The sequence below is a fragment of the Schistocerca cancellata genome, chromosome 5 (genome assembly GCF_023864275.1).
Source record: "Schistocerca cancellata isolate TAMUIC-IGC-003103 chromosome 5, iqSchCanc2.1, whole genome shotgun sequence".
NCBI lineage: Eukaryota > Metazoa > Arthropoda > Insecta > Orthoptera > Acrididae > Schistocerca > Schistocerca cancellata.
Window position 1 is genome coordinate 552,212,665 of NC_064630.1, and position 15,046 is coordinate 552,227,710.

The window sequence follows — 15,046 nt, forward strand, 5'->3', positions numbered from 1 at the left end:
AAAAGCCGTGATCACAGTTATTCATACAATTAACAGCCGAGAGAACAGTCTAACAATAGCGGTGATTTCAGAGGTGGGAACAGAGGTCGTGGTTTAGGAACCAAAGAGGTTACGGCAATAATGGTGATTCTAACAGAAATTAGTATAATGAAAGAAATAACAGTAACTGGCGTGACAGACGAAACTTCAACTCAAATCGAGAAACTGAGAACACTGATTCCAGATCACATGACTATCAGTACAACTAAACACCCGATAGTTCGCGTGATCGTAAAAGCTATTACGGAAGAAATAATCAGGAGAATCACGAGCGTGGGAATTTTAGTACTGAACGACGTGTTGAAGTAGTTAAGATTAGACCACCTAATCCTCGTGACGTTAGACGTGACGGGCCGTCGCTCGGGTGACTGACTGCACACGCGGCAACCTACTCGTTTGTCGATAAAGAGAATCCCTCCGTTCATACCGTAAAAATCGTACATTGTGAACCCACTAGAGAACAAAATGAACAGCGTGAGACTATTAGTAATCAAAATTAAAAAACCGACCATAATCCTGTTAATATGGAGACTGATAAAGACTAAGCATTAAACTTAAGGGAAATGAATGTTTTTGACTGGGTAACTAATTACATACCTTGGTCAGATAATGATTGTGAATGTGAAACAAATGAAAATTCGCTAGCAGCAGGGAACATTTCAAATCATATGGTAGTGGTTTTTGGTGACAGTTGTATGTTGTATGTTGACCGGGAACCTAGAAACGACGGAGAGACTCCGTCCCCGCCGCAGCCGCAGTGGTCCACAACTCCACGACGACTACCGCAGTCCACTTCACCCCTCCACCGCTCCACACCGAACCCAGGGTTATTGTGCGGTTTGGCCCTCTGGCCCTCGGTGGACAACCTCCCCCCCCCCCCTCCCAAAGGGAACGTCTCACACCAGACTAGTGTGACCCCTACGTTTGCGTGGTAGGGTAACGGTGGTGTACGCGTACGTGAAGAACTTGTTTGCGCAGCAATCGCCGACATAGTGTACCTCAGGCGGAATAAGGGAATCAGCCCGCATTTGCCTAGGCAGATGGGAAACAGCCTAAAAACCATCCACAGACTGGCCGGCTCACCGGACCTCGACACAAGTCCGCCGGGCGGATTCGTGCCGGGACCAGGCGCTCCTTCCCGCTCCGGAAAGCCGTGCGTTAGACGGCTCAGCTAACCGGGAGGGCCTTGGTGCACATTCTTAGGAGAAACATTTTGTGACTTGATTCAGAGGAGAGACGCAGAAATTTTGTCCAGTTTGATGATATCAGAGATACGTTGTTGGAAGAGAAGTCGAGCGGTTCTAGGCGCTACAGTCTGGAACCGCGCGACCGCTACGGTCGCAGGTTTGAATCCTGCCTCGGGCATGGATGTGTGTGATGTCCTTAGGTTCGTTATGTTTAAGTGGTTCTAGGGGACTAATGACCTCAGAAGTTATGTCCCATAGTTTGGAAGAGAAGTTGGACAATCAAAACAACTCAATCTATCCTATAGTGTCCGTTTACGTTGGACAGGTTTGTTTATCAGTGGTATTAGACTGAGGTAGTCCTATTTCGGTTATCAATGAGGCAACTTTCAGTGAATGTCAGGAATTAACTGTTCATCCAAAATTTCCATTGAAATGAACCAAATTTAAGGGTGTTATTGCCGGAAAGACCCTAGGGGTCAGAAACCAAACACGTTAGGATATCGTTTGCCGAGGTCATCAGTTTCTACCAACTTTTTAATTGTGCCCCTTCTTACTACAAAAATATACTAGGCGTTGATTTCTTGACTGAACATAAGGTTATTCTGAACTGTAATGATGCTAACGCGAAAGCTGAAGTCAGTGGCAAGTTAGTCTGTTGGAAATTCGAGGATTGGATTTCGAAGGAGAAAGAAGATATCAACTGTTTGGATTTTTTTATCTTCGTCAAAATCACAATCTTTCACTTAAGCTATTGGTCATAAGTCAAATATTTCTCAGGGGGTGAAACAACCTTTTGACATCCCTGAAATTATACATGGTAAAGTAGAGTGTAGAGGATGCTTCTAAAGTAGATATGCAAGAGTTATCTGATGTCTTACAGTCATATTCTGAAGCCTTTGTCAACAAACCTGATACCATACGAAATTTTGTGCATGAATTTAAAGTGAAAGAACATACAAAGTTTTTTTTTCATCTTATGCTAGAATGAGGTCAAATGATGGTGGAGGATGCATCTCTCTACGATGGGTACATCAGCTGCCGACAGATGCCTCCTTGAGTTGGGTGTTACCATTTATTCTCTTATTTCCACTTCTTCTACTGTTCTATTTAGGTTAATAAGTGATGGTTCTGTCCTATTATCCCAGTTTAAGCATAGAGAAGGAAGTATTGGGACTGATTAACCTTACAATAAATGAAATTGCTTTCCTAACTGGCGAGGAATATAATTTGCTATGAACTTATGGTAATTTATGAGTAATGTTTCAGAAATCTACTTGTACTGATGCCGTTTTGAGATGTCTGGAAATGGTTTTATGGAGCTAACAATCCTCAGCTATTGACTGCTCGTAATAAAGCGATGTGAATTACAAATTCCAGCTGAATAAGTATATTGTGAGAAAGTGTACACAGCGTAAAGAATGATACAGATAAAGTACTACATTTACGTTGAGAAATACCGAGACCGAAAGGTAAAAAATAATATGCTTAAACTGTAGCCGTATTTGTGTGATGAAATATGTTATTATGCTGTAACGTAAATGGTACTTACGCTAAACTTAATAAAGGAATAGTTTGTATTGAAGTATGATGTATATGTAAGTGTAGAGATGTTTTTAAGAACAAGTATTTCAGGAAGCCAATGCGGAGTATAAGATGATTTTACTTCAGTTGTGATGATGTTTGTGGATGTTTTATGGATTATTATTTCAAGTAGTCATTGAAGGATAAAGGAAGATTTTTGTGTCAGTAATGATCTTGTTAATGGTTTAATATTAACTTTACAGGTACGCTGCGTAGCAGTGGAAGCAAGAACCAAAATACACTTACCATGAACCTTTTCTGTTCAGAATTGTGCTCTGTTTGTATGTCTTTATAAGGAATTTACTAAGCAGTTAAACAAAGCAACTTTGTGGTTGACATCTGATCTTTGAATTTTCAGGAAATTGCAGTTCGTAAATGAAAAAAATAATTAACTTGTTACCGTTCTGTCACCAGGAATGACAATGGTTGTTCAGTCGTAATGATACCAATGTGTTTGACAAATGCTAAGATGATGTTACACCAAAGATTTTTCCTCTAATAGTATCAGATGTCGACTGATGATGACTGTCATTAATTGTACTCTAATAAGGTTTTCTATTATACCGAGTGTGTACCTAAGAATTAACAACGTAGGAAAAGACAAATTGCTACTTACTGTAAAGCAGACATGTCAAGTTGCAGACTCACATATAGCTTTCAGCCGCAGAGGCCCGCAACTGACTGACGGTAGCATGCGATCTCCATCCACAGTGCCAGGCTCCCTCTATCTGCCAGCGGTCTCACTTGTTTCGACTTTTCTCCTACCTCTCTCGTCCTCTTCCGAGCTGAGGATCACCCTTTCCCAGCAGAAGAACTCCGTCGAAGATCGCGAACAAGCTGGTGAGCGACAGCTCCAACGGAGCACCGCAGCTTATGATCCACTCCACATATGACGAATCGTGCATGCAAATGTAGTTGATGGTGATGACATTGCTTTGTGGGGCGCTCAACTGCGCGGTCATCAGCGCCCATACAAAGTCCCAGTTTTTACACAGTGCAATATTTTTACTCAGTCCAATCTGGCCACTGTTACGGATGATGGTGATGATGATGAAATGATGAGGACAACATCAACACCCAGTCCCCAGGCAGAGAAAATCCCCAACCTGGCCGGGAATCGAACCCGGAACCCCGTGATCCAGAGGTGCAACACTAGGCCCTAGATCGTGAACTGTAGACAAATGTAGTTGGGGGGGGGGGGGGCGTTTAAATCTTGGAAATCTTATGAAACGCGTCACATTTTCAGTATTAAACCCGTTAGCGAATGAATGTCCAGTACTTGAGACAACCAATCTAAAATGAATTAGTAGTGGAAGTTGAGGGGGGACATGTGCCGAGTCACAATACTTTGAGAAAAAAATATCCTTGTAAAGTCCAAAGTTCTCATGACAATGTAACTAAAACTGGAGCAGTTGTTTGCAGTGTTATATTAATATACACATGTCTTCATGCTTACTGAAGTTTTTAATAATAATCAGTTGAATTTTTTTTAAAAATTGAGTGCAAATGTTCCTTTTTGAAAAATGTCAGAACGAAATTTATTTATTTTAGCTCGAAGTTTGATATACCATTGTTACAAATGTCAATGGAACAGAATACTGATATCTTCATATGCTAAATTTTTACAACTCTCCAAATTGCTATGGAAAAAAACCAAGCTTAGTGCTTTTCTCTTAGATAAATGCCTGACTATTGTGGTAAATGAAACTTCCTTCCACAGAGTGTTTCACTATAGTATCGACTAATTTCATGCCAAATTTAAATACTATAATACCAGTGGTTTGTGTGGAACAGGTAGTAAAACTGCCAAAATGTAAGTTATGGGAAACCTGAATCATAGATTTGACAATATTAGTGTTAGGCCTTACCTTATCTTGGTGAGCTAGTACAAACCATATGCAATCTCCTCCTCATTCTAGAGCAATGTTTCCTTTGGTTTTCCTCTTCATTTAACCTGAATTTAAAACTGAGTAACAATAATGTCAGTTGCATCAATTTTCTTACTATCGGTTTTCTTCAATGCCGACAGTATGAAAACTGCTGGAACAAATCTTAGCCTCTGTAGAGTATGTAGTCTGACAGGACTATCACAGCTAAAAACTAAACAAGCATCATACGATGCAACTTCATCCGAAGTCGTGGAAACAAATGTTGTCTTGGGACATTGTTATCCTACCAGAGAGTTGTAACTTTCATTAGGATTTGTCCTCACTTTTTGTAGAAGTTCTGGATCTGCTAAACACCAAAATATTCCCCACATTGTGACTCCTTGAAACAGGAAGAAAACAAGGCAGGAATAAATAATACGAGGAAATATAGACCAAGATATTCACGAAGCATCTCTGTAAAATTTGTTTGATGATCTAATATACTGGTCCCAATTCTAGCACGACGCTTCTGAACTGCTTCGATGTCTTTCTTTAATCTGATCCTCGGTGAACACAATCGCTGGAGCAGTACTCTAGCATGGGTCGCAGTAGTGTTCTACACAAGGTCTTCTTAATAGATGAACCACCTCCAAGATTCGTCCAATAAACGTAAATGTATTGCTTTGTCACCAGAGGGATATCTTCCAATTACTCTGGCATAATAGCTGCTAGGAACTGTAGATGCTTATCGCTATTTTGGTATCCATCAATAAAACAGACGCCAATGGTGAGGTACTTGGAAACCCTGTACCACAAATTGAGAGACCCAGGTCGTTACCTATACACTTCTGTCAACGTGAATTTTCAGCTGACCAGTAGTGAATATTGCGAAAACTGATTTTCCCATAGTTTATATATGTTGTTTAATCCGTAACAAAAGCCTGCGTAGAAACGCCGCATCACTTTGCAGTTTTTGTAGGCATTGTTGGGGTAACTGTAACCAATTTTGAAAATAAGTTCCACGAAGCTTGTTGAGAGGGGGAAATGTGGATACCATGATATTCCTTGAAATGCAGTATTCGTTGTGTTTCACTCGCACATTCAAGTTGTCTCGACTTAATATGTGTGTTGAGCTACCGCTGCCGAAATGTCACTTGCATTTGGTCCGTCAGGTGTTGCTGTGTGTTTGTGGAGGTATTCTACACACTTCCTGTTTCTAAAATTATTTATAATGTTTTCAAAGAGAGATAATAGGGGGATTGGCACAACAAGGAAACCGTTCAGCATACAAACGCACCGCTGTACTAACATTCTGGCGATATTGGCCATAAACGAGTTTTATATTAACTTTACCGACCACCGTTTAAATTGAGACAGTCTGGATAATGCCACATGTAAATTCAGCACAACAGCAGAGAACAGATGGGCTTCAAAAGCAAAGGTAAACACACGGACCATACTTGAGTCACATGCTTGCATTCTTTTAGTACGATAGGGCAGACGTTTGTCGGAATTCTTCATGAGACGTGCTAGCGATTTCATTATTGAATACAGTCTCTACGTAAAAAGGTAATATCCTGACTGACTTATCATCGTCCAGCCCAAACCGTTAAGGATAGAAATTTGAAATTTGGAGGGTGTGTTGATCTTATGCCATAGTCATTGTTTAAGAAGTGATTTTACGAAATTCCTCGCCTAAGGGGGTGAAATAATAGGGGATGAATGGTTTTTTGAAAATATGTCAGCGTTAAGGCAATTTTTAAGCAAGAACTACGAAAATTGGTATCTGGTTTCTCTGTCAGAAATACAAAAAATAGGTATTTTAGCACTTTTGGAAATTGATTTTCATCAAAGAACTACTACAGTATTTTAAAGCTACATCTATGCAACTTCCTGTATGCCGGACCGAGACTCGAACTCGGGACCTATCCTTTGGCGGCCAAGCGCTCTACCGTCTGAGCTACCACTTTTTAAAATCTCCCTTTGTTCTATAATGGTCGCTGAATTTGTTCGTGGAGTAGCTAAACCCTCTGACCGAACACGCTGAGCTACCGTGCCGGTGCTACCCATCACGACTCACACGTTGTCCTCACAGCTTCACATCTACTAGTACCAAACATTGTCATGCACTCAGTTTTAATCTGCCAGGAATCAGCGCACACTCCACTGCAGAGGGAAAATCTCATTCTACATCTATGCAAATTGGTATTTGAATCCTTGATTGGAAATAAAGAAAAAATTCATGTTTCACTGCTTTTAGAAATTCAACCCCTAAGGGGGTGGAATAGGCGATAAAAGGTCTTTTGAAAATATTTCATTGCAAAAGCATTTAGTAAGATTCATGAAAATTTGTTTTTGGCTTCTGGACTACAAATTTAATAACTCTTGTTTCTGTGTTATTGGAAATACAGCACCTGAAGAGTGAAATAGTGCATGAAAATTTTTATAAAAATATTTTGTTGTATTAAAAGGCTTTTAAAACTAAATCCATGAAAACTGTGATTCGACTTCGCAATCACAAATAAATACATATGAGTAATGGGATTAAAGTATGTCTGGAAATACCACCGCAAGAACTCAAAAGGCAGAACTGACAAAAAGCTCCGAGTCCAGCTACCAGAATCGCTTCTTGGTCAGAAGCACATACAGGAAAGTCCATGCTCCTGTGGCCTTAAATAGCGTGAAAATTTTAGAAGGTGTTGCAATTTGTGAACTTAATCAAAGGAAGGTATTAGAGAGTTACTACGACAAATTGTCTTTGCCAGAATTGCATAGAAAAAGAAACGGACCTTTAATACATTAACTTTTTAATAGGCCTTTTATAAGTTTATAAAATTATTGTAATTAGTATACTAACTAATCATTATTGATAAAAAGGTAGATATCATATTTAAATGTGATTCCACATACAGGAATATCCGTCTGAGACGAGAGAATTCAGTGCTGCGTGTAAGATCCCTGACGTTAGTAACTATTAAATTTTAATACCTGTCTGCAGCGTATTCTGGGTAAACTATATACACTGTTTGCACAGTGTGTAGATTTGCGGATGAGCAATGAACGTAGTAACATATGATTCTTCGAGGACCAAACAATCTACATGAGCGAAGCAGGGGGTGCTAAGTTAATACTATACAATAACGTGACTTGAGGTAAAAAATAAATTATTGTTCACCTGGTTGGAAGAAATGAAGAGGAAACTTTCCAGTTAACTGATGCATTCTTCATATAAATCGAGCTAACGGTTTGATTTCTGTGCAATTTTAATGAAATCGGAGCAGCGACGAGCAATGGGGACGCTGTGATGTGGCGAAGATTTATTGTATGGAAAAGCGAACGTGATCTCTCGAACCTTTCAGAACGTTGGTATATGCCGTGGTAGACGCCGTGTTTCTTAACTTCCGCAAGGCGTTTGATACAGTTCCCCACAGTCGCTTAATGAACAAAGTAAGAGCATTTGGACTATCAGACCAATTGTGCGATTGGATTGAAGAGTTCCTAGATAACAGAAGGCAGCATGTGATTCTCAATGGAGAGAAATATTCCGAAGTAGGAGTGATTTCAGGTGTGCCGCAGGGGAGTGTCGTAGGACCGTTGTTATTCATAATATACACAAATAACCTTGTGGATAACATCGGAAGTTCACTGAGGCTTTTTGCGGATGATACTGCAGTATATCGAGAGGCTGTAGCAATGGAAAATTGCACTGAAATGTAGGAGGATCTGCAACGAATTGACGCATGGTGCAGGGAATGGCAATTGAATCTCAATGTAGACAAGTGTGATCTGGTGCGAATACATAGAAAGAAAGATCCTTTATCATTTAGCTACAATATAGCAGGTCAGCAACTGGAAGCAGTTAATTCCATAAATTACCTGGAAGTAGGCATTAGGAGTGATTTAAAATGGAAGGACCATATAAAAATAATCTTCGGTAAAGGATATGCCAGACTGAGATTCATTGGAAGGATCCTAAGGAAATGTAATCCGAAAACAAAGGCAGTGGGTTACAGTACATTTGTTCGACCACTGCTTGAATACTGCTCACCGGTGTGGGATCCGTACCAGATAGGGTTGATAGAAGAGATAGAGAAGATCCAACGGAGAGAATCGCGGTTCGTTACAGGATCATTTAGTAATCGCGAAAGCGTTACGGAGATAATAGATAAACTCCAATGGAAGACTCTGCATGACAGACGCTCAGTAGCTCGGTACAGGCTTTTGTTGAAGTTTTGAGAACATACCTTCACCGAGGAGTCAAGCAGTATATTGCTCCCTCCTACGTATATCTCGCGAAGAGACCATGAGAATAAAATCAGAGAGATTAGAGCCCACACAGAGGCATACCGACAATCCTTCTTTCCGCGAACAATACGGGACTGGAATAGAAGGGAGGGCCGATAGAGAGACTCAAAGTACCCTCCGCCACACACCGTCAGGTGGCTTGTGGAGTATGGATGTAGATGTAGATGTAGATACATCGTTGGACCACTGACTGTCGTGTCAGTTCGAAGATTCTTGACGTGTCCGCTATGGTACTAGCACCAATAGCAATTCTAGAGACGAGGACTCCTTCTGTATCCAGAACGGTTTCATTACCAGCTGCTTGATATGTTCTCAGAAGATGGAATCCAGACACGTGAGGTCAGGTGACGTGGGTGGGCAGGTCACGGGGTCACCTTGGACGATCCATCGATTCCTGAAGGTGGCACTCAGATGATTTCTTACAGCAATGCTGAAATGGGCTAATGCCCCATGTTGCTATGAGCACATTCTTTGTCTAACGTACAGAGGTAAACCCTCCATCATTTCTGCCAACAAATTTTCCATGAAGATGTGATATCTCCATCCGTTGAGGCGGAATGGAAGAATGTATGGTCCAGTCAACCTATCACCGAGAACGTCGGCCCACACATTAACACCGAACTGCTGAGCACGAGGTCGGGTGCCGAAACAGGTGAATTGTGTATACTGAAACAGTTTTCACGAATAAACAAAGCCTCGTCGGTGTGCAGGACATCGGCTGGAAACAAGGGGTGCAGGGCAGTCTGTTGGATGTACCACTGCACGCGTTGAGGAAAACCTTCAGGGGTTTTTGCTGCCACACGTTGAAGATGGGAAACATGTAGCTGATGGTCATGTTACACATTCCACACAGGGCTACGTCTGACATCAACGATGAGTGCAATACGTTGCGGATTTGTAAATGGGGTGTTTTAAATATGTCGCAAAACATCGTGTTCGATTTCGCGAGTTCACACTGTACTATTCCGACTTGTATCATGCATACTTGCGCAGTAAGTGTCTGTTTCACATAGCAGGCGATGCAAACGTTCGAATGTTTGGTGTTACGGAACCCGTCGGTTGGGAAAGCGCTGTCGATTTTCTCTCACCGCGGCTCTTCCATTTCCATTCACAGACCCGTTTACCAGACGCAAGTCAGCCAACTCAGCGTGCGTAAACCGCCTTGTTGTCACAAGGCAGTAATGAATGCGACTGAATCGGTGTGTTTCCAGGCAGGCATCACAGCCAACCATCTGTACACAGAGAAGCTCTTATACAATCACAGTACCGGCTATGTCAGCACCACTGATAAGATGTTCCGTAACATGACAAGTTGACTTCAGAGACCATATATTCCTTATCGAAATGAATTTAGGTTTCCCCTACATTCCGTATTAATTTGAACGAATAGTTTCGGAACACACTGTTTCTATACCCACTTAATTTGATGACAGAGAGCCTCAACAACATTGTCTGGCTTTACCAGACGCGTCTGGTCTATTACATGCTTCAAATTATAGGAACGAGCCATCAGAAAGAGCGTAACGTCAGAAACGCTTATGCAGTGAAAGTGCGAATGAGAGTGCTCGTGTGTGCCTGTAACTTGGTTATCCGACACAAAAACACATACTGTAACGGTCGTGTGGGTCAGTTACCTTTCAGATTGGACATGGCTGGTTGATGGTAGTCAAAATGCCTTTAAGGCGTGAAAGACGCCGTTATCAACACTTCACTGAGTTTGAACGAGGTCGTGAAACAGATCTACGAGAATATCAATATTCCTTCCGCGATATTGCAGAAATACTTGGCAGAAATGTATCCATTGTATATGACTGCTTCCAGCGCTGGTCACGAGAATATTTGGTCGCAAGAAGACCGGGCTTCGGTAGGCCGGGTGGGCTATACTGACGAGGGGAGGCCGCCAATTGTGAAATTCATATTCGATTCATACTGCGCATAATAAAAGCTCATGGCCAGAGGTGTCATGTGGCAAAGCACCAAGATGCACTTCTCAGCCGTTGTCGAGAAAATCGACAGTTAAAAGAAACGTTTGCGGTGAAATACTCTCTACGGTTGAAGATTTTCTACAGCGTCGTGGCGCAGCGGTAAGCGCTGGAGTTCGTAATCCGAAGGTCGCCGGATCGAATCTCGCGCCATGCAAATTGTTTTTATTATTATTTTTTTGTAATATATATATATATATATATAAACTATTAATGAATTGCTTATGCATGTTGGTGAAGGCGGATCGCTCTCCAATTGTACCGCCTCCATTTTTCCGTTTGTTTAACAGGGTGTACCAAAGCTCTCCCATCCGCACTGATTTTCGACGATGTTACAAGTTGCGCTAGGGACCGCATCTACCTTCTTTCCAAGTTGGCACGCAACTACGCTGTTATGCGGCGGCTCGTTTCGGCCCATTCAACATCTGTCCTTCAAGTGTAACGTGCGAGTAACGGAGTTTATATTTCATACCTGCCACAGCAAGTTTGTGTTCGTGGGGTCTCTATTCTAATTCGAACGTTTGACTTACGCTATACGTATTCGTTTCGGAATATCGTTTCTACGTCTTCCGTTAACTATACGTGGTAAACATTATGAAGGCAATTAATAACCTTTGTGAAATACAACTTTGTGTGGGGAAAACATAATGATGTTCGAAGTCGCCAGTTTTTCCACGACAAACGACTTTCAACAACTTATTATATGCATAATTGTTGGAACTGATGGCCGGGAATTATATATATATATATATATATTTGAATTACAAAAAACAAATACTAAAAAAAAAAAATGGTTGAATGGTTCAGGATTCGATCCGGCGACCTTCTGATTACGAACCCCAGCGCTTACCGCTGCACCACGACGCTGCAGAAAACTTTTACTCTTAGAGAGTATTTCACCGCAACGGTTTCTTTTAACTGTCGATTTTCTCGACAACGGCTGAGAAGTGCATCTTGGTGCTTTGCCACATTACACCTCTAGCCATGAGCTTTTATTATGCGCAGTATGAATCGAATCTGAATTTCACAATTGCCGGCCTCCCCTTGTGAGTGAGAAGACTTCCGCGTTCGCCTTACGGCTCTGCTGGCGCATCTTGCTGCATTTGCAGTGGCAGTCTGAGCACCGGTGGTACCACAGTGGCACAGCGAACTGTTACAATTCGGTTACTTCAGGGATAGCTCCGAGCCTGTCGTTACTTCAGTGGCGTCAACAGAGAGCTCATTGGAGGGCAGGGTAGAGTTTGGTGCAGTTTCTGATGAAAATTGGTTCTGCCTCAGTACCATTGACGACCGTGTGTAGGTTAGAAACAGGCCTGTTGAGGGCTGGCACCCAACTTGTCTGAGTACTAAACCTAGCCCTAGGGTTACGGTTTTAGGTACGGTTTCGTATGAAGGCAGGAGCACTCTCGTGCTTATCCCATGCACCCCAACTGCAAATTTGTGTGTAAATCTGGTTATTCGACCTGTTGTGTTTCCTTTCATGAACAGCAGTACGGAGGGTGTTTTCCATCAGGATAACGCCCGCCCACATACAGCTGTTGTAGCCCAACATGGTCTACAGGGTTTCAACATGTTGCCTTTGCCTCCTCGGTCACCATATCTGTCTCCAGTCGAGAACATAATGGGATGTCATCGAACGACAACTCAAGCGTCATCGACAACCAACATTAACCCTTAATGCATTGACCGATCAAATGCAACAGGCATGGAAACCAATCCCACGAACTGACATGCGGTACCTGTACAGCATAATGCACGCACATTTACGTGTTTGCATGCAACCTTCTCGCGGTTCCACCGGTTATTAGCCTACCAGCAATTCCCATTTACAATGACTTATCTCGCGCTTACATTAACTTGTGATTTTGCAATTTCGACCACTTAAATATGTTACCTAGACAAACGCAATCCAGAAACTTCATTACTCTACATTAATTATGATTTGGTGTTGCGATTTGCTTTTTTTTTTCGTCACTTTATTTACTTGGTATGGATACAGTATAGGTAGTGTACCTTAACTGCCTCACGTTCTATATTCTTATTGTTTTTTGTCGTCTTTGTCGGTACATCCATGTTATATAGAAGTGTATGAAGTTCATTATGCTTTAGAGATTGTAATACTTTATGGTGCACTAGCTGACAAATCCGGCACTCGTGGAATATTTATTTTGCCAGTTTTTCGCCAGAAATTAAAACAAAAAAGTAACTGTGTTTGTAGTGAAGAATTGAAAAACGTCCGCAGCTCGTGGTCGTGCGTTCTCGCGCCCCACGCCCGAGTTCGATTCCCGGCGGGGTTAAGGAATTTCTCTGCCTCGTGATGACTGGGTGTTGTGTGATGTCCTTAGGTTAGTTAGGTTTAAGTAGTTCTTAGTTCTAGGGGACTGATGACCATAGATGTTAAGTCCCATAGTGCTCAGAGCCATTTGAACCATTTTTTTTTTAATTGAAAAACATTCACTTCCATGTGCGGTATTTGTAAACACATTTTTGAAGTCATGAAACAGTAATGCAAAGAAACATGCATAATGTAAAAATGTTTAAATACCCCCTCTAAAACTAAACTCCGTCCGAACAGGCCTCGGTAGGCCCAACGGTACCGACCGATCGCCGCGTCATTCTCAGATGAGAGGCGTCACTGTTTGCGGATACCGAGGGCACGTGGTCAGCACACCGCTCTCCCCGCCGTTGTCAGTTTTCGTGAGCGGAGCCGCCACGTCTCAGTCAAATAGCTCCTCAGTTATCCCCAAGAGGGCTCAGCGCAGCTCGCTTGGCAACAGAGCTCGGCAGAACCGAACTGTCACCCATCCAAGTGTTAGCCACGTCCGAAAGCGTTTAACCTCGGTGATCTGACGGGAACCTGCGTTACCGCTGCGGAAAGGCCATCGGAAATGTACAAGCACACTATTAAAATTAAGAAATATGATCCGAGGGAGTTATTGTAAGCCGAGCGCAGTTGCTTCGCTTATCTACTACCCGATTTTACGAACGTCTGTATGGTAACGCCTCCTCGCAATTCTATAGACGATTGCTGTTTTCGCCTACAGCCGTTTGAGCTTCGTAGTTTAAAGCTGTCAAAAGCTCTGCAAATTGTCAGAGATTTCCTCAGCTTGACCCGCCTGTACGAGTGTCTTAGTAGTAAAGACTAAATGTATTAAAGCTTCATGTATGATGCTGAAGTTTTTCGGGTATCTCATTGCTCATAACCTCCTATCCCCTGAACTACATTAGGTACATGATCTTTACCCACTCAGTGATTGTTGCCTGACAGTAATGGTTGAAATCGCTTCAGTGGCTTAGGAGACGTGGAACACACACACACACACACACACACACACATACATACATACATACATGCATATTTGTAATATGTTACACTAAGAAAGTAACTAGAGATATAACAACTTACCCAAAGTACACTATGTGGAGACGGGTAAGAAAAGTTTCAAAAGCTACCTTCAAGCAACTTGAATGACGAATATCCCAATAGGAAAAACTAAAAATCAGTCTGCAGTCTAAAATGAATTGTCCTTTTTAGGGTAGGTCCCTGTTATTTACTGAATATCATAATATGTGACTGAACATTCATGGTTCCTTCCGTTCATCGAATATAAACAGTGGTTAACACATAAGTTTCTCTTTTACTTCCGTCTGTACCCATATAAGAATGAAGTTTAATTTACGTTGTTATCAATTAACAGAGGAGAAGTTCAGCTTTAAAATCTCTCGTCAAATTTTTGTCTTGCTATCGTCGGTAGCTGATTGGGTATCTCCCTGCGACGCTACCTGATTAGATATTTCTCGAGCAAACTGATAAAAACATGGCGATTGTCTGACACCTGGTTATTTTTTTCTATACGCTCGTTGGCTCTGTAGTACTGCGGATTCAGCAGTGACATCTCCAGAGAATCCACTCTGGCTTCCTCCTGGAGTTACTCCGGAGATCCATAAGGGACCCATGTTAGTAAGAGCTAAGATATTCAGTTTGAGTCTCCTTTCCCGTGGCTGAATAGCTTCTGTACTTTGGTCTGCACTTAATCTCCGATACCAGTTAAGGCGTTCAGTGCCGTTCGACTGGGTAGCACAT